The sequence below is a fragment of the Corvus moneduloides genome, chromosome 27 (assembly GCF_009650955.1).
Source record: "Corvus moneduloides isolate bCorMon1 chromosome 27, bCorMon1.pri, whole genome shotgun sequence".
In the NCBI taxonomy this organism is placed as follows: domain Eukaryota; kingdom Metazoa; phylum Chordata; class Aves; order Passeriformes; family Corvidae; genus Corvus; species Corvus moneduloides.
Genome location: NC_045502.1, coordinates 2,662,148 through 2,678,748, shown reverse-complemented (window position 1 = coordinate 2,678,748; position 16,601 = coordinate 2,662,148).

Sequence of the window (16,601 nt, the reverse complement as noted above, 5' to 3'; positions counted from 1 at the left end):
TTGTGCCACACTTGTGGCTGCTGTCAGTCACGTGTAGGATTCCTCCTCCTGCTCCTCTCCACAGCTCTGGGGTGGATCACAGCCGAGGGAGATGGTCCCAGGTTTTTATGTTGTTACCCCTCACCAAATGAAGCAAACTGCAGAGCCCTCAGCATCCCCAGCAACGCCTCGAGGGGAAAAGGAGTAATGCTGCAAATACTTGGATGTTAACAGGTTAACCTAGAGCTGTGGAGCAGAACCATTTCCTTTATCATTGCTCTAAAGTTAGGATAATACCCAGTTCAGAGCTGGTGAAAGGCACATGAATGTTGATGCAGGGCCAGGGAGTTCTAAAATTGTTTTCACATTTATATGTGAAGCAATTACTGATGATTTTTTTTTTTTTCTCTGCCTCATAACCTGAGAAGTGGAGCAGACATGCAGGAAGTCTTACTTTTTATTTCGCTCTGGTAGACTTGTAAAGCAGGCAGCCCTGGCGAACAGAGCAACAGGAGTCAAATGAAACTGGAATTTTCTTTTTATGGCATTACTTGCAGCCCCATAATGCAGGCAGATACCTTTGGACTGGGGAAGGGGGTGAGTGAAGGCCCAGCGTGTTCTGGGAGCCCACAATCACTTTGAACAGACTCCTGGTGACCAGAGCATCACCCAGCACCCTTCTCCCTGCCCTGGCTGTTCTGATCTGCCCTGTTCAGGGCACTGGGGAATGCAATTTAATTTTTTCACCCATTATTTCTTTGCAAACTGCTCGCTCAGACCCTCCTCCAAGCCCACACGTTCTTTCCCGAGGTCTAATTAATTCATTTGCAGAACGTGTGTTGCTCTCCCTGCTCGTTCTGCAGAGGTGCTAAGTCTTGCAATCAGAGAGAAGGAACCTGAACAGATTTGTTTTCCTTCGTTTCGAGGCTGATGGAATCAGACCCGGTGCTGGAAAAAAGAGGCATCTTGGAGAACACCAGCAGTGTTTGGGTCAGGATTACCCCGAGCTGAGCCCTGTTTTGCCAGCACCCAGCCCCTGGAGCGTGTGCTCTGCACTAACAAGCAAAGCCTGGCCCTGTTGGTGCTCAGCCTTTTGCTGCAGCCCCTGACTGGAGCAGCGAAAATGCCTCATTTTCCACCCTGGAGGGGGAACTGAGGGAGGGCTGTGGGGTGCATCCATCTCCAGTAATCAATACCCCGTGTCAGGCTGGGCTCCTGTCCATGCTCAGGCACTGGGGGTGGTTTGGGGCCTCCTTGGAGGGAGGGGACACAGGGCAAGGGGAGCAGGGACTGCTGGCCGCAGCTCCTGTCCACCCTGGAGCTTCATCCTGGGGTCCTGCTGCCTGTCATCACAATATTCCCTAAAAAAATGGGAGGAATGGGGCTCCTTGATGGCTGCTTGGAGCCTCTGGAACATCTGCTTTCTACAGAATTATGGGATCATGGAATGGTCTGGGTTGGAAGGGACCTTACAGTCCATCCAGTGCCACCCCCTGCCATGGGACGCCTCCCACTGTCCCTGGTTGCTCCAAGCCCTGTCCAACCCTTTATCCACATCCTTTATCCCTCCTTCATTTGGGAACAGCAGTTATTTGAGATTCTAGAGACATAAACCCAGATCTACTGAAGAGCCAGAGCTGCTGGTATGGGGTTTATTGTGGGGTTTATGGTGGGGTCAGGGCCTGACACATTTGTTTTCTGCAGATCTGGATGTGCCGAACCCCAACACACTTTGTTTTTCTGTGTAAGCTGCATGGCATCCTAAATAAATGTATTTTCATGTGCTGAAAGGCACCTAATCAAACAAATCAGGTGGCAAAACACCTCTGAGTATATCAACTTTCAGGCACCTCCTGACATATGGGCATGAGTAGTTCAAATCCGACTTCATGTGCTTATTCCACCCGTGTAATGGTGCCTGGACATGTATTAAATACACAATTTAGGGTCCTTTTCTGGGGGACAAGGGGCTGTGCAGTAGAGACTCCACATCATCAGGGCTGTATTTTTCAGAGTTCTCCCTGACCAGGCAATTCTGAAAGCTCAAGTCTTCCAAAAAAAAAAAAAAAAAGAAAAAAAAAAAAAAAAGAAAAAAAGAAAAGAAAAAAGGGAAAAAGCTGTTACTAACAATAATTTATTGTGGAAAAATATTTACATAGATAAACATATTGCACTTGGCATGTTAGGACCAGGAATAAACCTGTCTCTTGTCCTGTAGCTCTCATCTATTATTCATTCTTGCTGTTTGGCTCTTTTCATGTGGAGATCTCAAAGCATTTTGCAAATGAAGATGTAAATTGTTCTCCTTGTTTCAGAGAGGAAGGGCTGAGAGAGGGAAACAACTGCACCACAGCACCACTGGAGACCTGGAGGAAAGGGGCCTCCACCATCCCAGGCCAGAGCTGCATTCTGGAGATGCCATTTCTTAGAAGGGTACAAACACACTGGGGTTAATTAGCTCGGAGGAAAAACCAAGGTGGAGAGGTTGGTGGCAGGGAAGGAGAAGGGAAGAGCAGAACCAAAGGTTGAGGGGATTTAGGAGAGGTGGGAAAAGCAGATGTTGGGTAGGGACAGGGTGAGGAGATTTGGTGTGGTTGGAGTGAAAGGGATGTGTGCTCTGGATCTCAGATGGTGTCCAGGGAGCTGGAAAGAACTTCCAGGAGTAGCTGTGTCCATGGCTTTTCCAGCAGCTTTAAGGAATCACAGAACAAGCTGAGCTGGAAGGGACCCACAGGGTCATCGAGTCCATTGGAGGCACTGACTTGCAGCCCTGCAGAGGCTCCTACACTCGTTTTTGTACCTTCATAATTAATAACAAAAATCTACTTGACTTTGCAAATGGGAGAATTCACGCCCCAGTGCCTCACGAGTCTGATAAAATTTGACCCCTTGTCCTTGTTCTTGATGCTGACTCTGTGTGCAAATGATGCTGATGGCTCTGCCTCTGAATATCCATAACGTGCCCATCCAGGTGATGACACATCCTAAATTTCTGAGACTGGAAATGTCACTCTGGGCCTGGATGTTTGATTTCATTCCAGGCATTGAGTAACAAATTGCCTTTAATGGCAGCATCACCAGAAATAGACCTCCCTTGCTTTTTCATGTCACTTCCAAGTGCCCTGTTGATATTTTTATGGATTTTTATTATCCAGCTTGTTATGCAGCAGCCAGAGCCATGCCAGGTTCTCGGGGATCAGTGGGCAGGGGGGGCTAAGCTAGAATAAGAACTCCTGCACTCGTGGTTTTAATATCTTTTACTTCAAAGCAAGGAGCTGATGTGATCTTTCATCATCTCAGCTGTTGTTTACCGGCTTCCTACAGATGCTGTTTGAACTAACAAACCCCACATTTCCTGGCTGGAGTGAGGAATTCCCTGGGTGGCTGCAATCCCTTCACTCGGAGGCTGACTCGTCCTGATTGAATGATGCCACTAACGAGAAGGGGATAAACAATTTAAATGTTCAGGATCACCTTTCAGACAAAGAATAACTGCCCAAATTACTCTGGCTCAGCTCCTCAGCCCTGCTTCTTATTTTCAGCTTCCAGGGAAAACCACCAGCAGCTCCAGGTCTGGGTCTGGGGTCAATTTACTCCATGTCTCAGGGACAGAGGGATGTGTCCGTGGTGCAGGGGCTCCTCTTTGGCTCTGAGCTCTGGCCAGGGGTTGTTTCGCAGCAGTCTCTGAAATGAGCTGAAATCCAGGAATTACAGGTGAGGAAAGAGCTGCGAGGTCACCTGTGCTGAGAGGATCAGAGCAGGGTCTTCAGTGCCTGTGATTAAAGTGTGTGAGGGGCTGGGAGGGAGAAAATAGCAGCAGTTGCAGACAGGTTCCTTTTCCTCCCCCCGCTCCTCCTTATTTTCCCTTTTTCCAAGCCCATCAGCAGTGTGCTCCTGCTACTTTTATCCCTTTTCCTCGAAGTTTGGTCCTGCTGCAGAAGCTGATGAAGCTTTCAAACATATTGAAATAAATATGTTATAATAAAAAATGGGCTGAGGCTTTTGTGTGCCAGACAGGTCTTCAAATAGGTGCTGATTTTCCTTTCAGGATAACAGGATAGCAGCCAACCAGGACTTTTTCCCTCCATTATTTATATCATAAATCATGGAATGATTTGGGTTGGAGGAGACCTTAAAGATCTCATTCCACCTCCTGCCACAGGTAGGGAAACCTTCCACTATCCCAGGTTGCTCCAGGCCCCGTCCAACCTGGCCTGGGACACTTCCAGGGCTGGGGCACATTCCAGTCTCTTTGTGTATTTGTATTTTTATGGGAACATTATTCAGCTGCAGAGCCATCACGACATTAAAGCTGTTCACCTCTCACATCCAGTGCCCCTGTCCCTGGTAGCTGCTGGTCTGAGCAGGGAAGGGCTGGGAATAAAAAAGGATTTGGGAAGTGATTTGTTCGAGGTGATTCAGTGAGTGGGTGGCAGGGATGGGAAACAGAAGGTGATTTTATGGGCCACTCTTAGTTCTGTTGTTCTCTAATTGTTTTATTGGTGAAGAAATGCTCTTTAAAGTTGAGATTTGTGCTAGACCTGAACAGTGAAAATTGCAGGGAAAATCGGCTGCTTCTGGAAAGGATGGCGTGGCTGTAATGAGTTTCTCACTTCCAAAGAGCAGAGTGGGCAGTAACCATCATTTTAGAACACAGGCAATGATCTAGAAATGTACAAATTTGTGGATATATCCGAGTTTAGATGATCTGAATCCCATGAAGGTGCCAGTCAGGAGCTTGGTTCCTGTCCGTGGAATACGTGGAGTGTCTGTGGAAACTGTGCTGAACAGCCGTAATTCCCTTTCCTTCCCACCACTCTCCTGCAGGCTCCCTTCCTCCTCAGCCCAGAATTTATGTGGAAAATTGTAGCCTCAGAAACCACTCATACCCAGCCAGCTGAAAATGCCCCTTTTTGGGTGCTGGCAGCCTCCAATCAATACCTGCTGTTGGTAGACTCTTGTCTCCAGTGCAATTTTGGTGAACAAAAGTGTTATTGACCTGAAAGAAAAACTAAACTGCTTTTCAAAGCCACCAGTGCACCTAAGCAAAATAAACAATCTGTAGGGCAACTTCCATGTTATTTCTCTGTTGACTTTCTGGGTTTTTTTCCCTGCCAAACAGCCACCTCTCAGAGCAAAAGGCAAAACCACCGTGTTGGAGTCTCCTCTGCTCTTAATATTTCCTAATAAAACAGCATTTTAAAAGGAAAAGGAATTTTTCTAAGGAGCAAGTGGGGGAAAATGATGGAGAGCCTCATTTCATACAGATCCAAGAATAATTTTTCCACTGTTCAGGGTGCTTGGCTATTTAGTCTGAATCTGAGGCATGGGACTTTTATCAATCAAAGAGCCACTTTGTCATTAAATGGAATCTGGGAGTCGCACTGAGATTCAACTGCACGTAGAAATTGGGAAATAAGGGTCTGCTTCTCAGGCACACTGAGGCGCCTTTGTGCACCTCCAGTGCCAAAAAAAGGCCCCCAAGACTTCATTTTGCATCAGATCTTTCATAAAATCTATTCACCCAAAGTGCTTTAGGGTTAAAATTAATTCAGTTAATGAGTTAAATAACTGCCAAGGGAGAGAGAAATTAAGAGTCATGGGCAAGGGGGAAAAGAGATGCTTCCAGCTGAGTTTAGAAGAGAGTGTGAATGAGTTGAAGGGGAAAAGAGATGCAAAGGAGATGCACTGATGGGCAAGAGCTGCAGAGGAGAAAGCTCTGATGCCCCGGGGGTCAAATTATATGAAGGGAGGAGGAAGGGCCTCTTTCTGCAGGAGAATTGTACCAGTGGCAGCTGATTTAACACCCAGCACAGCAGCAGCAAGAGAAGCTGAAGGTTTGTACCCAGTGTAGCTCTAAATTCTGCCCAGGCTGTACAAACACTCATCTTTTACTGTTCATAATGCAATGGAAATTATCATGGGGTAGGTTCCTGTTGCATCAGGCATTTAGGAAAGGAAAGGCAGACTCTGACTTGGTCTTTTGACTCCCAGGGTCATTCAGAGAATCAAGGAAAACCTGAGGCTGGAAAAGCCCTCCAAGGTCATCGATCTGTGCCCCATCTCCACCTTGTCCCCAGCCCAGAGCTCTGAGTGCCACATCCAGGCCTTCCTTGGACACCTCCAGGGATGGGCACTCCAAACTTCTCTGGGCAGCTCTTCCAATGTTTAACAACCCTTTTTGTGAAGAAATTCTTCCAGAATGTGGGCCAGAAAGAGCTGTAGCTGGTGGATATCAACTTGCACATCTCCATTCCCTCAGTCCTTAGCCACCCTCTCATTAATACTGGTTGGAATCCCCTGGACCTGTCACTGGTCTAGACAACAAAGAACACTTGAACAGATGTTTTCCAAGTGAGCCATTCTTTCCCAGTTTTAATAGAACCTCTCACTTCACGTGAGGCAGGGCTTAAGTGGGTCTGAACCTTAAAGAAACTGTGTACACCGAGCTTTAAACAACCCACAGCCCCCAGCATGGTCGGACTGATGACGTTCCCCACACTTTAAGAAGCCTCTGAGGCTCACAAACAGAAGTTTTACGTTTAATAGTTTGGATATGACCAGCCCTGACTCATTTCCCTCCTTTTTTCCCCCTCACTGCTCCATGACGGTGCATTTATAGTGGAGGAAGGTGCCTTGGAAGCTTGAGAATAGTAAATGCAGGTCTGGATTTGCTCAGCACAACTTGTTCAGGGCTTTACAAGAAATTTTCAGACAAACTCATCTGACAAAAGTTGGTTTGAAACAAAAAAAACCCCACCAAACTCAAACCCACAAAACCCCCAAAGCCCCAAGTGCCTTATTTGAGGAATGTAAATAAAGCACGTCCTGGATACTCTCTTAACTTTGGCTGATGTAAGAGGGAACTTGCCCTTGCTTAATGTTCACTTTGTGCAGAGTTTGCTGCTCTGTCCCAGGTTATTGGGAGCTCTTTAAAGCAAGGCAGGGAGACGGGATGGGGAGGGAGGGAACTCTGAGGTTTATGGGTTGTACCCACACAGCACAGGGGGCTGAGAAGTCCCTCCCTTCACGTGTGGGTGGGTTCAGTGTAAAACACAAGGAGGATCCTCAGGAGACACATTTCTTCCGAAGTCCCACTCAGAAACTGGGGAAGGATTCCCAGGACATTGTGTGTTGCTTGAGAAGGTCCTGAAAAGCAGCTCTGGGTAAGACACACATCCACGAGGCTTTCCCCGCCAGCTCTAGAGCTTGAAAAGGCTCAGATTTCCATAAATCCTTCTGTGAACCCAGAGGCAAGATTTGGATTTCAGATGTTGAGTTAGTGCTGTTTTGCCAGGTCTAAAGCAAGAACTGGGTGCCCGTTCTGAGGGAAAGGAGCAATTAATGTAATTTCTCCAGACTATTCCCACTCAGTGCCCATGGACTCATCCCTCCCCTATGGTCTTGTTTCTTCTCCACTCAAGTCTGGTCTCTGTGGCTCGGGGATGAGCACATTGAACTCTTTAAAGCAGGATCTGCCTTCAGTCTGTTGTTTTTGGATCCTTGTGCATCCCTGTGTTTGACTTGGACATACCTTGAATCACCGAGTGTAGGTCTGAGGGAGTTTCTCTGCAAGCCTCATTTTCCTCTCCTCTGTGAAGCAGGATGGATAATTCCTGCCTTGTGGGCATGTAGATTTTAATAGTTTAGTCCCCCAGTTCAGCAAAGCACTTGAGTACATTCTGCTGGAGTAAATGGGATTTTAATTCTGTGATTACATTTTTTTGGTGAACTACTGCCACAATAAAATACTTGGAGATCATTGGAATTAGAGGTGTTAGACAACTGCAATGTCATCATCATTATCAGGTTTGCAGTAAAACAAACCATGGTGATATTTATTCCCTACCTCCAACCAGGAATAAATCATCTCAAACACATCATTTGGATGTGACAAATAGCCTGAGATGCTCAGGAATAGTGGTTCTCCTGGTTATTTTGGGTTAGTTTTGTTATTTAAAATGCAATAACTCAGTGGTTTAATGTGCTTTTCTGGGCTTTGGAAATGCAGTTTCAGCTCCTTTCTGCAAGTGCTTGAACCCGCAGTCGTGGGGTGTGTGTCTGTCAGGGAATGGGTGTTGGTTTAGGATTAGGCGTTCTGTGCTTTGCATAAATAATGTCATTATAAGTGTAAATAATGTCTGCAAAGGGCTCAGCCCCAGTCCTTTGGCTGGGGAGGCTGAAGGGTTTTGTGTGCAGCTGGATGCCCACAGCTGGCCTGGGGAGCAGCAGATGCAGGGAAGGAGCAGCACAGGGCAGGGAGAACTCCAGAGATCCCAGAAAAGGAAGGAGGAGGCTGGAAAGGGAAGCCCAGTGGCTTGGCAGCTTGTTCTTATCACCTCCCAGGGCTGACTGCAGCTTATCACAGCCAGCCCGGAGCTCCCTCGCCCAGACAATCCCCTAATTGTCTGTCCCCGCTAAGTAGCGGCTCTGGTGACATTCCAGACCTTGACCTCTGCCCTGTCCAGCGCCAAAAAAGTGCCATTAGGAATCATGTAACGCCGGGAATTAGGGATTGCTGGAAAAGGCCAGGGGGTCAACCTACTGTGGAGCTGGAGCAACAATGCTGGGTCCAGCTGCTTTCGCCCTTCCCAGAGCTGGGAAATCGGGAGGTGAGGCTGGGCTGCAACGTTCAGGGAAGGAGGAATGGACAAGCCCAGGATCACTGAGGAATTCCATCCATTTTGTAAAGAGTTTGGGCAATCCTTGGTCAAGAAATGTGCTTAAAATATTTTATATTTAAGTATTCTTGGACACTGGGGCTTGGAGAGTGAGTGTGCCAAGGTCCTGGAAGCCAGAGCAACAGCATTATGTGTGTGTTAGAGCACCATAAATACCAGCTGAGATCCAGGGATCTGGGAGATGGGAATCAGCACCAGCCACTGCTGAAACTCTCCAAGAACCTGCTAAAGGAAAAGGATACAGAAGTCTGTGATTGCAGTAGGAAATATCAGCCTTCCAGAACATTTTCTGTATTCAAATCTCTCCCCTCCAGAGGGAACTCTGTGTATAACTTATCCAAATGAGGATCCTCCTGGCTCTGGCTGTCAAAATCCCACCTTCTGCACGTCCCAGCCCACAAATCCGCCACTGGAAATGTGGAGTTTTGGCACGTTGGAAGATGAGGCACTGAACTTACGAACTGAGGGTCCAGTTCAAGGAGATAATTGAGGATATTGATGGATTCAATAGACCTCCCATTAGGCATGTCCTGAAATACAGTCTCCACTTAGTCTGGAAATCTCTTATTTAGTAACAGCTGCTCTTATCACTTGAGTTTGATTTTCTATGCAGTATTCAAGCTGAGCCTTTTAAATAATGAGAAATGAGCTTGTCTGAGCTTGTAAATGTGCAAAAATTCTCAGTGAACCCTCCAAGTGGTGCAAACCAAGGTAACCATTAAAATCAGTGGAGCTCTGCCAGTTTACATCCGTTAAAGACCTGACTCTCTATTCCCAGGCATGTTAGAGGTGTTACTGCGTAAATGACTGCAGAAATTATTGCTGAAAGGTTTTTTATGCTCCAAAGGCAGATCAGGTATCTGGTCCAGCAAGGGCACATCCACTGCTGCAGGAGGAAATAAAGGAGAGAAAATTGTGAAGTGTTAACGGAGATTTTTTAGAAGCTTTATAATGACAGGTCACATTCCCAAGGACTATAAAGTGGCAAATCTAACACCAATTATTCAAGAGGGGCAAAAAGATGCAGCGAGCAATTACAGCTTAACACCAGTTGTGGGAAAAATATTAGAAAGCATTTGAGGGGGATTGGGGAGAGAACAGCTTGAGAAGTGTAATTTGATTAGAGATGGCCAATGTGGGGGTTTGAGGTGGGTTTTAACTGCCTGAGGATTCTTCCCAGGTATTGCTGCCAGGGGAGGGCTGGATGGGGATGGGATGATGTGAACTTGCATTTTTGAAGTGCCAAACTGGGATGCAGCGGCAGAGTTTCACCGGGCTGGGCTGCAGAACCCACTGGAATGTGTTCAAATGAGGGGGATGATGGATTCTCTTTGCCAGGCAGGGGGTTGAAAGCCAGATTTGGTTTGAAGAAGTGAAATGAAGTCCCATGCCAGACTCTCACACCTGGGGAAGGGTCTCTAAATGAGCTTTTCTGGGTGTCTCAGTGCAATTCAGGTGCTCTCTTGAGGTCATGCACAGACCAGGGCAGTGAACTGGGCCTTTGCCCATGCACACAAATCCTCTTTTTTCTGTGAATCAGTTGGAAATGTGCTTTCTGCTGCCTTTTTTAATTGCAGACTGCAGCTCTGGGAATGTCTCTGCGGGCCCCCCTTGCCTTGGCCTGTGGATCTGACCAGGTCTCTTTTCTCTGATATTTATCCCCCCTCAAACCTCTGTAACTGGCAAGGGATGTCTGGGACATTCTCCTGCCACCTGAGGGGCAGCAGGGAGCACAGGGGTCCCTGGCCCTTAGAGCTCCTTGGTGCTTCTGGGTAAAAAAACCCCAAATATTAATAATAATTAAACCAACTTTAAACAAAGAAACAGAGAGGATTCTCCTCCTGAACTACCAGAAAGCAACTGAAATCCGTAATTCACATACACCAGGTCTCTTGGTGGGGCCAGCAAATGACCTCAGGCCCTGACTGACTGTGTTGGACTGTGGGGCACCCACTGGATTAAAAATGGGATTTTTTGTTAGGCAGAGATACCCATTTTGGGAGGGAATAACTGGAATATTGCAAGCAACATCCACAGATTCCCTCTTCTCTCTCAAAATGCTTTTTCAGCTCAGATTTAAGCTCTTTGGGGCCAGCTCTTCTGGGTTTTGTGATTATAAACGCCTTACAGTCACAGTCCAGCACAGCCTTCCCTGGGTGCTGCTCCAGGACAAATAAAAACTGCACTGAACTGCAAGGAAATGGTTGGGAAATGGTGAGTGACCGTGTGCTTCTGTTATTGTAAACCCAGAAATGTTTACTCATTATATTGAAATAGGTTTGGATCATTGCGGATGAAAGTGAAACAAGATATAAGCCTGCAATGACATGCATAAATGCATAACTAAGTGTATTTCCTTTCCATATGGAGAGGATTAACTCCCTTGCCTCAGCAGGGAGTTGCTTTATTTGGTGTCTGCTTTGGTGTCCCTTTCTCTCTGACAGCTTACAGGGGACGCTGAAAGGGAATTTCACTCGCTGCCTAATGAATCTTGGAATAAGGACTTGGAGGGGAAGGAATAAGTGATTACCTCAGAAAACAGAAGTTTGGGGACCTGAAGGACTGCCCTGATTTCTCTTTTTGACCTTAAGTGGGCCCTATGGGATGGCAGTGCCCACCTTTCCAGGGCTTATTGCTTAGTCATAAATCCACATGGAAGGGAGAGGGATGTGTCTGGTAAATGCTGAGGCATCAGCAAAAGCTCCCGAGCTCAGGTTTCATAACTTGAGAAATATTTTATCACCCCTGTGAGCCAAACCTCTGAAAAATCAATAGGACTTGAGAGTTGCCTGTATTGATCTGAAGGGCTGAGTTGTACTGAAATATTCATGGCCCTGTGTGTTTGTCTATGTGTGGTTTGGGGACCGAGGCGTGGGCAGATTTCAGAGGGAAATATTCTCATTTCTCACTTTAACTGGATTAAGGTGCCTTGCAAAGCGCACCCTTAAAAGGCACTGAATTTGTTTGTCTCACAACCAGGTTCCTGCCAGCCAGAGAGAAATGCATTCTCATTATTATTTTTTTTTTTTTCTTAAATGACAAACTGTTGGGAAGAAGGAGTCAAGGAGATCCGATAAAATTAGCACCACGTCCTCCTGGGGATCCCCGGGCTTGCTTTGTTTGCAAAGCCAATTTGGACACTGTGGCTTTGATCTTCACTTTCAGTATTTGAGCAGGCATGTTTAGTATCACTCATTTCACTGGAGATTTGGGATTCAAGTTTCCTCAACAAGCTCCAAAGCAGTACATTAGAAGGGGAATTGTCTGCCAGGCGTCTCAGAATCTCAATACCCTTGATACTAATTTGATGTGATGCATTTCACCAGATGTGTCTACCTGAACACTGCTTTATGCCCAGGAGGGTTGTGCTACTGTAGAGTATTAAAGTTGCCTCTTCCCCCCTCCCCTCTTTCCTTTTCTCCCTTTTTCTTCCAAAAGCAGCTGAATGAAAAGCATCCATAATTTTAATCTGCATAGAGGTGTGACAAGGTGCAAATATTTGGAAGGAAGAGAGTGTGTATGTGTGTGTGTGCGCGTGTGTGTGTGGCAGGATTTATGCAAAAATCCCCACTTATAATAAAGCTTCAAAATATTTTAAGGAACTGCAATAAAGCTTCAAAAATATTTTAAAAACTGGTGCTTAAATATAGGCTAACTGATTAATTTATCCCCTCAAACTCCAAAACCTGCCTTTTTACTTGTTCTATAATTATGGATGTAAGGGGAAAGACTGAGAAAGGAGAAATGGAGGAAAAAAGGTGAAAATTAGTCATTAAAAAAAATATTGGCTATGTAGGCTGCCAGGGGGCTGGAAATACTGCAATAGGACTAAACACCTCCCTAGTGTTTATGATGGAAGATGTGGGGTTCAGGTTATCGAGGGTTTGTGGGTGGTGGTGGAGCCCAGCTCTCAAATGCAAGGAAAAATAAGGACAAGTAGAACTGATCTCTTCCTTAGCTCTCCACCCCGTGCAAATTCACTCATGGTTAAAAATAGTCCTATGAAATAAAAACAAGCACCCTGGAGAGGCATTACTCCAATCAGTGCCTCAAGCTAAGCAGCACACCAGGCTTTGGGCACCTGAGATTTGCTGGTGTTGCTAAAGAGACGGGGAACAGCTCGTTCCCTCCACCCAGGGAAGTGTCTTTTCCCCAGGGAATGGGCTGTGAAAGTACCTGGTGTTGGTTTGGGATCTGGATCAACACAATTGCTTCCCCCACCCCCTTTAAAATCCAATAATCTGAATTATTGCTGCTGTGTGGAGCTTCCCAGGAAAGGGAACCTCCAAATTCTGTGTAAACACCAACGGCTGCCGGAGCCACGCTGTGACACTGAGTGTGCCCAGAGCTGGTCCTTCAGTCACTCAGTCTGGGAGGGCATTTTTTTCTTGCATGAATCCCATTTTTATCCATGTGCCTGTTACAAACCTGCCCTGTAGAAAGCAGGAGGGGAAAAAAGCATCCTCGGCATTCTTTATTTATTTCCATTCCTCAATGGCAAAGTAAATGGAATGTTTAAGCGACTGACATCAAAGATGTGATTTCTCTGAAGCTAAAAAGCCCATTAATCACAATTTTAAAGTGTTCTTTAATTACCCTGTAATAAAACGACACGCGCAGAGCGGGAGGAAAAATTGTGTACTTTTAGAGTTCCTCTTGCTTGTTTGTGTTTCAAATCTCCCCGGAAATCCTCGTTGATCCCTCTTGCTCCTGCTGCTTAATTCCACCCTGCCACAGCTCCCGTGCTGTGTTAACTGTGTCCTGTGCAGTCTGAGGCAGGGGAAAAGTGGGTGGGGAGAACATCTGGAGGATTGGGAATTCCATCCTCTGAGGGAGTGAGGTGGAGCACTGAGTTTATCCTGGATTGAAGGCTCAGCAGATGTGGTGTTGAGGGGACAGGGACCATTCCCACCCTGGACTCCAAGTCTGTGCTGTGTCCTGCGAGAGCTGGACCTGGAATCCCTCCCTAAATAGCAAGCTGAGAGATCCAGGAGCAGTGGATGGTGCTGAGGGGGACGGAGCAGAAGCTGGAGTTGGGTAGGACCAGCACAGCTCTTCCCAGGCACCACCTGCAAGGGTCCCACCCTTGAAAATGGGCTCTGGATTGAAGCATTGGGACCAGGGGAGAGGCAAGAGACACCGAAGGGGGGCTGGGTAACACTTGGAGGGATGTGAGCTCTCCAAAAAGAGCTGTGAGGAAAAGGACAAGGTGAAAACCCGGTTAAAAACCTCTTTGTAAAACTCAGATTTGTAAAGGAAGGAGTGAAAAATCAGATGGGAGTGGGCACCCCGCTCCTGTCACTTGGAGGGAGGTGCTTGGGGTCGTGGTAATAGAGAAAACCTTGGGAATTTGAAGTAAATTCAGAGGTCAACAAAATGATTGGCCTCAGCTCACCAAATTCCAAGTCCTGCAATCCAACAAACCTTTACAGGTCCTAGAAACCCTCTGCAAATTTTAAAAAACCTGAGAATATCCATAAAACTGGGACCTCAGAGCTGTGAGCCCTGTCCCTATGGGCAGTGTTGGTGATCCCTCATCTTACTGGGGGAGGAATAACTGGGAGCTGGAGGTGGGAATGGCACAGTCCCCTTTTCCACACCCAGCTGATCCGGGCTGGGGTATTCTGGGCTGGAATTCGCTGCTCTTGCCAAACTCAGCCAAGTGGGTACATTCTGAGTTGATCTGTTTTCAAACCCAGACAGTTGTTAATGAAACAGTTGCTGTTTTGTTGACAGAACATTAATTACTTGATCTTAGGACTTGGTAATTGCACGAGCCCCCTCTGTATACATCACTAATTACATTAGCAATTATATGGCATTTTAAAGACAAAGAAATGACTGCAGCAATTGCAGTGTCAGAGGGACCCTGCTGGTAAATTCCAATCAAGTCCCTGCAATGGCAGGGATGTGTTGGGAGAAGTCCTTCTCCATCTCAAGCCCACACAAACCCCACTCTGCTGTGGTGTGGTGCTGCTGCCACTTAAACCAGGGAGTCTTGAGAAAAGGAGGGTTGCTTGAATTTCTCATCCAGGTTAGTCACGCTCTTAAAATTGCTCCAAAGCGTTCTGAAAAGGCTGCTTGCTGTTGGAAATACTTCTTTCTCTATTACTCTTAGAAATAACTGAGTCATATCTTAAAAATCACAACTTAAATTAGAAACAAGCACCATTGTAAAAACGGTGTAAAACGCCTCTCTGAAAAGCTGCACTGCATTTCCAAGGATCTTCCTCTGCCGATGAACAGGCCAGAAGGTGACTCGAGAAGCTCCAATTCCTGTGCCTCCAGAAGGTGGAAGTTTCCATCCCCGTCCCCCTGTGGAAGAGGATGTGCCAAGGGATGGGTCTGTGTTTTCTCGTGCTGTAACTTTGCCCAGACCCGACACAGGACAGCAGATCCCATTTCCCTTCCCCACCCTCCCCGCTGTGCTTCCCCCAAAGTTCTTCTATTGCCTCCATGGGACATTTTTTGGTGCCTTCCCCCTGAGGATGGAGGAGTGTTGGGTTTCCCCTTCCCCTTATCTCCACTGGTGTTTGTTCTCCTGCTCTGTCGGCACCCTCTGCTCCATCCCCAGCTGCTGGTTAATCCAGTCCTGCACGCGGAGTTAATGAGACATTCCTGCCTAAATAACCTGGTGCCACTAAAGCTTCAGATCTCTGCACCTCAGCAGCTGTGTGTTGTCACAGAGATAAATATTTTAGCTGGGCTGGCAATTCCCTGCCCGGCCCGCACAAGTGGCTGAAGGAATGGCTTTTTTTCACCATTTATAGAAGTGAAATTCGGATTTTTTCCATCTAGAAAATACCTGGAAAGGAACAAAAAAATAGGGTGGGAGAGGATGTGCTGTTCTAGAAGGCTTTTCTGAACCAAGGCAGAGCAACGTGGCCATGCCCAGATGTGGCTGTCCCCTCCCTAGGGAAGGACAACCTGCACGGTCACTGACCACTCCCAGAATTCCCATTATCACTGCTCTTAGGAGGAATATTCCTTTGCTCTTCCTGATACTCTACAAACTCACAGCCACGCAGACACTTTGCCCTTGGAAAAGGGCCCCTTTCTGTGTCTGATGTGACCAAACTCATTCAATTCTTCCCAGAGCGTGGCAGCAACCTTGGAGGGAAGGTCGAACATCTGATCTTCCTGTAAAACCTGGTGAGCCAAGGATTTAATAAGGGGGGAGGTTTCAAGCCTTTATTGGTCTTGACATTGACCAAAACCCCTCTTCTCACACTGTTTTTTAAGTATGGAGCAAGACTGATAATGCAATAGGTTCATGACAATCATCCTAGAGATTTTTTGTTTCTGAAGACATTTCTATGCAGATAATCCTTGACAGGCTGAGCTACTTGGGTTTGGAGGGAGTTGTTTGTTTGCTTTTTTGAGTTAAGAACTTGATTTTTTCATCTGAAACTCTCATACATCTCCTTCCCTCCTGGAGCATTTTGTTTGGAAGTTGCTCAGGCTCCAGCTCTGAGGGTGCCACATCCCAGGCTCGTGGTTGTATCTGTCCATCATCAAGTCCTTAAGAGATGTAAGAAAAGCAGGAGTGGAGCAGCAGATCTCCAGCTTTCATCTGCCCAACAAACTTCCTCCCTGGAACACAACAGTAGGGCCCTGTTAAAGACTGAGGATCTCTTTCACAGGAACTGGGAGTTTTATCACCAAAATCGTCACTTAAAACACTGCTGGGATTTCTCAGCGGGGGAAAAAAGAGCTGAATCAGATTTTCAGGAGAATGGGCCTCTGTTCAAGAGGAGATGAAGGATATTTCAGCAGGACAGTGGAAAACTCGGGTTTCAGGGCTGGGATGAAGCTCATCTGCTGATTGCACGTTCTCCTGAAAGGAGGAATTGGTGCAGGCTACCAAAAACCCATTTTCTCCTTGGTTTTGGGCTGATAGTGCCTCATGTTTTCAGATGCTTGCACTGACATCTGGCAGTA